The sequence below is a fragment of the Triticum urartu genome, chromosome 5 (assembly GCF_003073215.2).
Source record: "Triticum urartu cultivar G1812 chromosome 5, Tu2.1, whole genome shotgun sequence".
NCBI lineage: Eukaryota > Viridiplantae > Streptophyta > Magnoliopsida > Poales > Poaceae > Triticum > Triticum urartu.
In genome coordinates this window covers 655194685-655204015 of record NC_053026.1, presented here as the reverse complement: position 1 = coordinate 655204015, position 9331 = coordinate 655194685, and positions in this window count along the sequence as shown.

Here is a 9331-nt window from a genome sequence, read left to right as displayed (position 1 = left end):
TAGTTCATTTTTATTACAGGAGGCGATATGAATTAAAGCAAGAATTCTATGGTGTCTGCTTGAACAATTGTTCATCTCTACATTAACGAATAGGTATGGAGTTGCTTACTGTTACTTCGAATTAGCAAGACTGTCTGATACTTGCTACATAGTGACTAACATACCACTAAATATAATATCTCATGGTATGGAGAAATGCAGAATAATTTGTTCAGACTTTAGAAATGTGTGGTTCTGGAGATAGCAACACCCAGCAGTCTGCACTACACACTTGACATATGTGCAAAGGTGAAAATTGCCCTTTTCTTGGTGCTTCTAATTATTAATGTCTCGTGGTTAGGATAATAAATATGTACTCTGTGATGCTTTTGTTTTGATACAGTTTGTCATGATATATTATAGTTATATTTTGTCAGATGACATTTGTTTTGTTATTTCTGATTAGAGCTTGCTCTGTGTCCATGTATAAAAGAAAAATATTTTTGGGAGCGTACTATGACATTTCTGTGCCATGACACATTTGATTTCAGGTTTTTAGAGCAGACAGATGTATATATCATGATAATATTTCTATAAGCATGTTCATGGAAATTACATTTATGTTGCATCATTCTGAATTTTACTAACCTTGCCGGCCCGCAGCGGTGCGCCCCCGATGCCTCGGCCTAGGGCATCATCCCGATCTCACCGAAGTCTGCCGCCGCAGAAGCTCCTCCGCCGGACAAATTCGACGCCATCGGGGTTCCTAGCATCTCCCTTCTCCTCTCTGCTTTTCTCCTAGGTTCCCTCTACCTCCTTCATCTTCTAATTCTTGCAGGGACGCAACAGAACAACCCCTCGGCCCCTTAGAAAGTTCGTCGTCGCTGCCCCGTTTATTTTGATGGCTAGATGTCAAATGGACATGTGCTTCGGGAAGCAAGATGATCTGAATTTGAATGTTAGATGTCAAATGGAGATGTTTAAACATTAAATCAATGGCAGTCAAATGTTGAAGGCAACGACATCTTGTCCATTTCTATGTTCGTCATTATTTATTCATCTATCATAGATATTCCTTGCTTATCTTTATGACATGCGATTTAAAAAAAACAATGCACAAGAACAATAGAAAAGGATTAAAAACAAGGCCTAAAGTACACTACGATAAAAGGATATGTAGGCCAAGTGTTAAAATATGGATTACCAACATTTTACTATGCACCTAACTCATTGAATATATAAGTTTGTTGCTGGTTGATTTCTTCCTGTTAATGATGTGTTCCAGTTTTATGAATCTGCTTTCCAATTCTGAAATGCTTTTGTGCTGAGTAGAGTCACGGACACATGATCTGTATATGTACTTCCTCTTATCTCTTAACTGTGTTTGTTTCACCATCTAACATGTATTTGGTCTATGTCTCTATTGTGAAAGAACGAAGGGGAAGTAAAGGTGTGCTTCTCTTTCGAGAAGATCCGTAAATGAAAATATTTAGTTCTGATAGAATATGTTGGTTCAACGAGATGGTATGTATTGTATTCTGTAAACACGAAACCAGAATAATGGCATCGACCAACACAGTTACCATGGCTTGAATGTCATTGTGATGATGGTGGTGTGTGTGATTGCATGAGGACTGCAGGTCTGCAACAATGATGATGGCAATGCCAATTCAGTTGTGGTTGCAAAGTATTGATCTAATACTCATCTGAGTATTTTTCTTAAATCTAATAAGTGAATAGATGATCATGAAGGGATGTTTAACTATAAATACGTTAACTCATTTCTTGGTATACTGAAGTGTTCTTCCGACAGGTGACTATGTGGAGCTTTTGAAGGAAAAGGATAAACCAAGAAGCCTAGGCGATCGTCTATTGGTGGCAACCTGGTATACATGACCTCATTGACCTGCCTGAATCTTTTGATGATAGATCATTAATATGTCATATAGGTAAAAAAAAATCTGCACTCGGTACAACCGAGCATTTTATTATGAAAGTGATGGACAATCTCTTGCATTATCCTGTGGCTGGCCATGTAAATATTTCACCTATAAGCATGACACATAGGCTGGCATAATTCTAGAGAGGTTATTTTTAGTCTAAACGCATATGTATTTTTTACACTCCTAACACTTACAATTTATATTTTTTGTATTTATAGTAGTCAAGATGTGCATTTTGCGTGCTGAACTACTGTATAAAGAGCGCTAGCTTGCTCCTACGTTTTATTCAATTTGGTTAGAACATCTAGATGGTAATAAAAAAAAGAGATTACTTTTTTTCCGTGAATACACAGGTTGCGTATTATTCCATTGATAGAGGGAATTAACGGTTGTGTTCCTCGAGCTGAGCTGCGTAAACTGCATGGCACAGACAAGGATACGGTTAAGCAGAAGGCATGGGGATACTCAGCCCCGAGAGTCATAGAATCAGATGACAGGCAAGATCAGGTTCAATCCTCGACCACCTGCCTTAGCCCCTGACCTTATTCGTCCCTTGATGCCATACAAACACTCATCGGCGAGTATTCTAGGTTCCCAATTATGAGTTAGAGATCTGCACCATTTATTAATTCTACTTAAAAAGCACTTTTAGCACATACAATAAATTTCTCACTTTTCATCTTATATTTTATATTGATAATAGCTCCTGAATTAAACATTGTGGTTACCACTATCCCTTGGAGACATATAAGATTTTCATGTATGAAATGTTTTGCTTTTAGGAATGGGGACTCTAAAATGGACGGAGGAGGAGCTAAAGTTCAGGAGCCAAATACAGCAGGCATGTTATGTATAGAGTTTGCCAGGTATTGTTGTTCATTTCAACATCCTGTTTCCGATGCATTGAAGTGCCATTTCTCTAGAGCTGATCTCCTACATGCTGGTAAATATGGCCTTAAAGTGCAGGTTAGTTCGGAAACATACATGAGAATACTATATAGGTATTTATGCTATCTTGATTAAATGTGTGATCATGCTGGTATTTTTTTAAACAGAAGTGAACATATATTGCCTGCTATCTAATAGCGTCTTATATTTGCATATTAAATATTCACATCACGATATGATCATTTAGGCCCTTCCCGTACTTGGGATGCAACAATCACCATACTCTAATGGCAAAGAAAGAAAAGAAGAAAAAGTAGAGGATGCTCAAACAGGCTGACCCTATAAACACTACATGATTTAGTAATAGAGAGTAATAAAAGCATGGCTTTTTCATTGATGAGATCTGTGTCAAGAAAATAAAATATTATATTTTTTTCCTTTTATTATGCAATAAACTGTATGTTGATAGGACAGGTTTCATTCATGGTTAATCTGGCCAGAACTAAGATTAACTCAGAGAAAGTGTGGCTTGCCGCTTGCATGCCATCCATGTCATACAAAAAAAATCTTAATTTTCCTTCATTTCTTGTTCATGAATGTTGCACTCCAGGAGATGAGAGAAACTCAGAATGGGGGCAAAAATGGTCCTAAAAACCGACAGACTCATCAAGCTTGCGACTCTTCAAGCATTGATGGGCTTTGTATTAAATTTCTTTACTATACGACCTTTAAACAGCCAGGGATCATCAGACATTATAGTCATTGTGTTTTATTAAATTTCTAGAATATGGATTCAGAATTCAATATGCATATGAGTTTCATGTGTTGCTTTGGCTGAGATGTGCGTTGCACGTGCCAGCTTACTAGTAATAACAAGTCATATTCATCATCATCGATCATACAACTTCTACTCAATGCTACATCATCATCATAGTCATCTAACCAATCCTACTTAGTTGTTCTTAGCACATGATTATGAGTATTATTAACTAGGACCTACTACCTTCTCTTAGGTAAAATAGCATAAAATAAGATAGGCCCTGACTCTCCATTATGAAGAATTAATGGAGATTATTCTGACATCAGTTCTTGCCTTTCGCACAATGTTGCGTCCAAGTGCCTCCTTACGACTGTCCATATATTTTTCCATTCTTTGATTTTCATGTCTCCACTTTTTTTAGAAATTTGATATGGATAGGTGAGATTCGTAGGATGACCCGACCGTATGTTCAAAACATCAAGGTGACCAATCTGATACATCAGATGAGGCACACAATCATTCAGGATTTTCTGTTAAAAAACATAGTAATAACTTCGTAGTTAGCAATGTAGTTAAGTTTTAAAAGAATTTATGCAAAAGATGCACGGATGTAGTAATACTAAAAAATCTTACCATGGCATCTCCATGGATGTTACCGTAGTTCAACACGTGCACTAGTGGCACGTATTGACCATAATGTGGAGGAGTTTTATAATAGATATTGTAATTCTCAAGATCAGTATAAAATGCGATCAGATGATTTTTCTCCTGATAAGTTAACTCAGAGCCATCGGTGTAGTACGTTCTGTCTACCATGTTTCGCACATTGTTTGAACAATGAAAATAAGCTGTCAACTATTTTGAAATGAACAATATAAATTAGTTAATAACTATGTTTGAGAAACTCACATAGTGATAGAACTGGAAGCGTATCAACAAGGACCCAAATGTCCATATTGTCTTGGTCGATGTCAGGATCACGAGGATCCATGGTGACAAGCATACCCTCATAAAAACCATACATCTTGCAAAGTGCTTCCCAATTTTTGCAACCAAAATGGGTTACGCTCTCAGAATTATACAGATTTACTTCAAAATCCATATCATGATGAGTCCTTAAGTGAATTTTCTTTGTTTCAAAATTTTCATGGTCTTCAAAATCCATCCTCTCCAAGACATAGCGTCTTGCATGGCATGGGATAAGCTACCCGAATTGTAAAAGATGAAAATTACATGTTGAAATAGTTGAAGTCATGCTTAATTACGAAAAAACACTTGTTGTCGTTGCATACCATTTCAACATTGAAGGTCTCCTGGAGCTTAATGCTGAAGCGCCGATCTTCGTCCAGGTGAGGCCTATCGCACATACCTCGGCCGTCGTTGCACCAGCTGCACTCCCCCGAGAGACTTTTGTCGTCCGATGACGACATTTCCTACGTTCATTATTCAAAGATTAAACTTGTATAATTCAATATATGTACTACAAAAATTAAATTAGATCATTATTATTCATCACGGGTTGACTATCGGTCTGTCGAGTCTTTTTCTTGAAAACTCTCAGCTCGCGTGGTGTATACATTCGACCGTTGGTGATGGCAGCTCCTCCTTTCGTTTCTGAGTGCATTACACCAAAATGTCTAGCACACGGAAACGAAGAAGAAGCGAGCCCCACGACAACAGTCGGGATTTTTCGTCCTCTCATATCTGGTGGAGACTCTCACACACTGATTCCTCTCTGACATTTGCGACCGTCGGTGATGGTCGTTACTCCTCCTTCCCCTAGTGCATAACAAAGGTCTAGCACCCGGAGAAGAAGGAGAAACGACCCCCACAACAACAGTCGGGCTTCTTCGCCCTCTCTCATATATGGTGGATACACTCCCTCACTGATTTTTCGACCTTCGGTGATGGAGCCTCGACAGATTTAAAGTCAACCCAAAATGTCGTTTAATTATTTTTCTAGAAAATCCATGCCACCCTATATTTCCTACATATTCTAGCACAAGTCATGCCAGAATTCACGTAAAATCTGGCATGACCTTTGCTAAAAAAGGGCATACCGAGCGCCTAAAATTTGCCGGAACGGAAATTAATCAACACTCTGGCAAAACATAGGCCACTATAGGAGGTGTAACCTGCAAACATGGCCGACCACTTGGGCACGCACATATCCTATTTGAGAAACACAAGATATACATGTTTATATCTACATCATATGAGCATTCAATAAGCAAAACCAAATCGTAAAATAAATTATTATTCATATTAGCATGCATTCAATAAGCAAAACTACATCATCTCTTGTGTCCGCACATCGTCGAATATTATCACTAATACACCTCCAATAGTATCATATATATAGCATCGCTAATACAGCTAGAACCGTAGCGCCCGACGGGTATCGGCGCGGGCGGTGGACACCCAAAGAGAAGGAACCATCACAGGATCATAGCTCCAGTGAGATCCCGGAAGAACCTGCCAGGTATTGTCGAACCTGCCCTCCAACGCAACCATGTAGCGACGGACGTGCTCGTCCTCCTCGCTGACACGGTAATGTACCACCTCCACGGTGTCCGAAAGCCTCGGCACCGTCACTGGCCCTTGCGACCGCCACCAAAGAAGGTTCGGGTCAACGACGGGCTGGATCCTCACCAAGCTGCGCCCCCGGAAGGTAGCACCTCCCAGTACCAGGCCGGCGGAGCCCAGTCCTGGACATGGCCCCTCTGATCAAGCTGGCCTCCTCCGCCGAGTCGACGACGAGGATGCGGGATAGGCATCGTCGACGTCGATGCAGGAATAATTGTTTTAACTAAAAAATAACAACAAATGTGACACCTAAAACACCTAAATTCTATTAACCATACCTAATTAAAAACCTACATTTTAAACATGCTTCGATCATAACTAGGGTTCATACTATGTTATTCTAAGATTAAACACCTAAAATACCTAAATTAAATTAACAGCATGGGGTGGCTGGTCTCGCCTCGATCGAGGTCGGAGGGGGTCGGTGACGGGGACGGCGGCGGGGATGATGCAGGGGCTCCTTGATCTCTGCAAAAACAAAATATAAACAAAAACATTATTATCATCATCTTAGGACTTACTGAAACTCCATAAACTGCATTGAATTATTCTATTCAAATTTACTTATAATTTCCTATTCTTTTCAAATTTTCTTATTCAATACTTATAATTTCCTATTCTTTTCAAATTTTCTTATTCAAATTTACTTATAATTTCCTATTCTTTTCAAATTTACTTATTCAAATTTTCTAAAAATTTCCTAGTTTATTCAAAAGACCTACATTTACCTATTTTTTCAATTTCATATTTTATTCTATTCAAAATTACTTATTCAAAATTTCTAAAAATTTCCTATTCTATTCAAAAGACCTACATTTACTATTTTTTTCAATTTCATATTTTATTCTATTCAAATTGCTTATTCAGATTTTCTAAAAATAGAATATACTAAAAACCTACATTTACTTAAAAAATCTAAAAATTCTAAAAACTTCATATTCTATTTACAGAAAGGGGGAGGTGGAGGTGGGGGGAGGAGGAGGAGGAGGAAGGAGGAGGAGGGAGGAGGAGGTGGAGGAGGAGAGAGGAGGAGGAGAGAGGAGGAGGGGGAGGAGGAGGAGGGGGCCACCGGAGAGGGAGGAGGAGAGGGGGCCGCCGGGGAAGAGTAGGAGGAGGAGGGGGCCGCCGGGGAAGAGGAGGAGGAGGAGGGGGGCGCCATGGGAGAGGGAGGAGGAGGAGGGAGGAGGAGGGGGAGGAGGAGGGAGGCACCTTGGGGGTGGAGGAGGATGACGACAACAGAGGAGGAGGGACGGCGGCGACGGAGCGACGATGTGACTGTGAGGGGGGAAGTTTGTGTAGAATCTAAATTGTCAGTATGAATCTTCGCCTGTATAGGTACATGCGAGGATTCATATTGCCACAAATCCTATACATAGAGTTCAATGAAGACCAACTGGTTGTGATAGTTTGGGAAGCACCATATTTAAGATGGTAAAAATTCTTTTCACGGAGCAAGGTGGGACTAAACATTGGTCATAGGAGGGGGCTAAATTTAGCAGTAGCGCTGGTCAGAGGAAAGCGCTATTGCTACGTTGCAGAGCACTAGCGCTTTTTGCACAAGAGCGCTACTAGTATGCCTGGCCTGCTGGCAACGGTTTGACAATTATAGTAGTAGTGTGTTTTGTACCTACAGCGCTACTGGTAAGTGCATAGTAGTAGCGCTTTCTACCTCCAAGCGCTACTAATAATTAGTAGCAGTGTTTGTTGGAAATATGCCCTAGAGGCAATAATAAAAGCATTATTATTATATTTCCTTGTTCATGATAATTGTCTTTATTCATGCTATAATTGTGTTATCCGGAAATCGTAATACATGTGTGAATAACAGACACCAACATGTCCCTAGTAAGCCTCTAGTTGACTAGCTCGTTGATCAACAGATAGTCATGGTTTCCTGACTATGGACATTGGATGTCATTGATAACGAGATCACATCATTAGGAGAATGATGTGATGGACAAGACCCAATCCTAAACATAGCACAAGATCATATAGTTCATCTGCTAGAGTTTTTCCAATGTCAAGTATCTTTTCCTTAGACCATGAGATCGTGTAACTCCCGGATACCATAGGAGTGCTTTGGGTATACCAAACGTCACAACGTAACTGGGTGACTATAAAGGTAGACTACGGGTATCTCCGAAAGTGTCTGTTGGGTTGACACGGATCAAGACTGGGATTTGTCACTCCGTATGACGGAGAGGTATCACCGGGCCCACTCGGTAATGCATCATCATAATGAGCTCAAAGTGACCAAGTGTCTGGTCACGGGATCATGCATTACGGTAACGAGTAAAGTGACTTGCCGGTAACGAGATTGAACGAGGTATTGGGATACCGACGATCGAATCTCGGGCAAGTAACATATCGATTGACAAAGGGAATTGCATACGGGGTTGATTGAATCCTCGACATCGTGGTTCATCCGATGAGATCATCGTGGAGCATGTGGGAGCCAACATGGGTATCCAGATCCCGCTGTTGGTTATTGACCGGAGAGTCGTCTCGGTCATGTCTGCTTGTCTCCCGAACCCGTAGGGTCTACACACTTAAGGTTCGGTGACGCTAGGGTTGTAGAGATATGAATATGCAGTAACCCGAAAGTTGTTCGGAGTCCCGGATGAGATCCCGGACGTCACGAGGAGTTCCGGAATGGTCCGGAGGTAAAGAATTATATATAGGAAGTGCTATTTCGGCCATCGGGACAAGTTTCGGGGTCACCGGTATTGTACCGGGACCACCGGAAGGGTCCCGGGGGTCCACCGGGTGGGGCCACCTATCCCGGGGGGCCCCATGGGCTGAAGTGGGAGGGAACCCAGCCCAAAGTGGGCTGGGGCGCCCCCCCCAAGGGCCCATGCGCTAGGGTTGGGGGAAACCCTAGAGGGGGCGCCCCCTTGCTTGGGGGGCAAGCCCCCCACCCTAGGCCGCCCCCCCTAGTAGATGCCATCTACTAGGGCCGGCGCCCCCCTGGCACCCCTATATATAGTGGGGGAGAGGAGGGACTTACCCAGCCCCTGGCGCCTCCCTCTCTCCCCGTTACGTCTCTCTCTTCGTAGTATAGGCGAAGCCCTGCTACTGTGACGCCCTGCATCCACCACCACGCCGTCGTGCTGCTGGATCTTCATCAACCTCTCCTTCCCCCTTGCTGGATCAAGAAGGAGGAGACGTCTCCCGT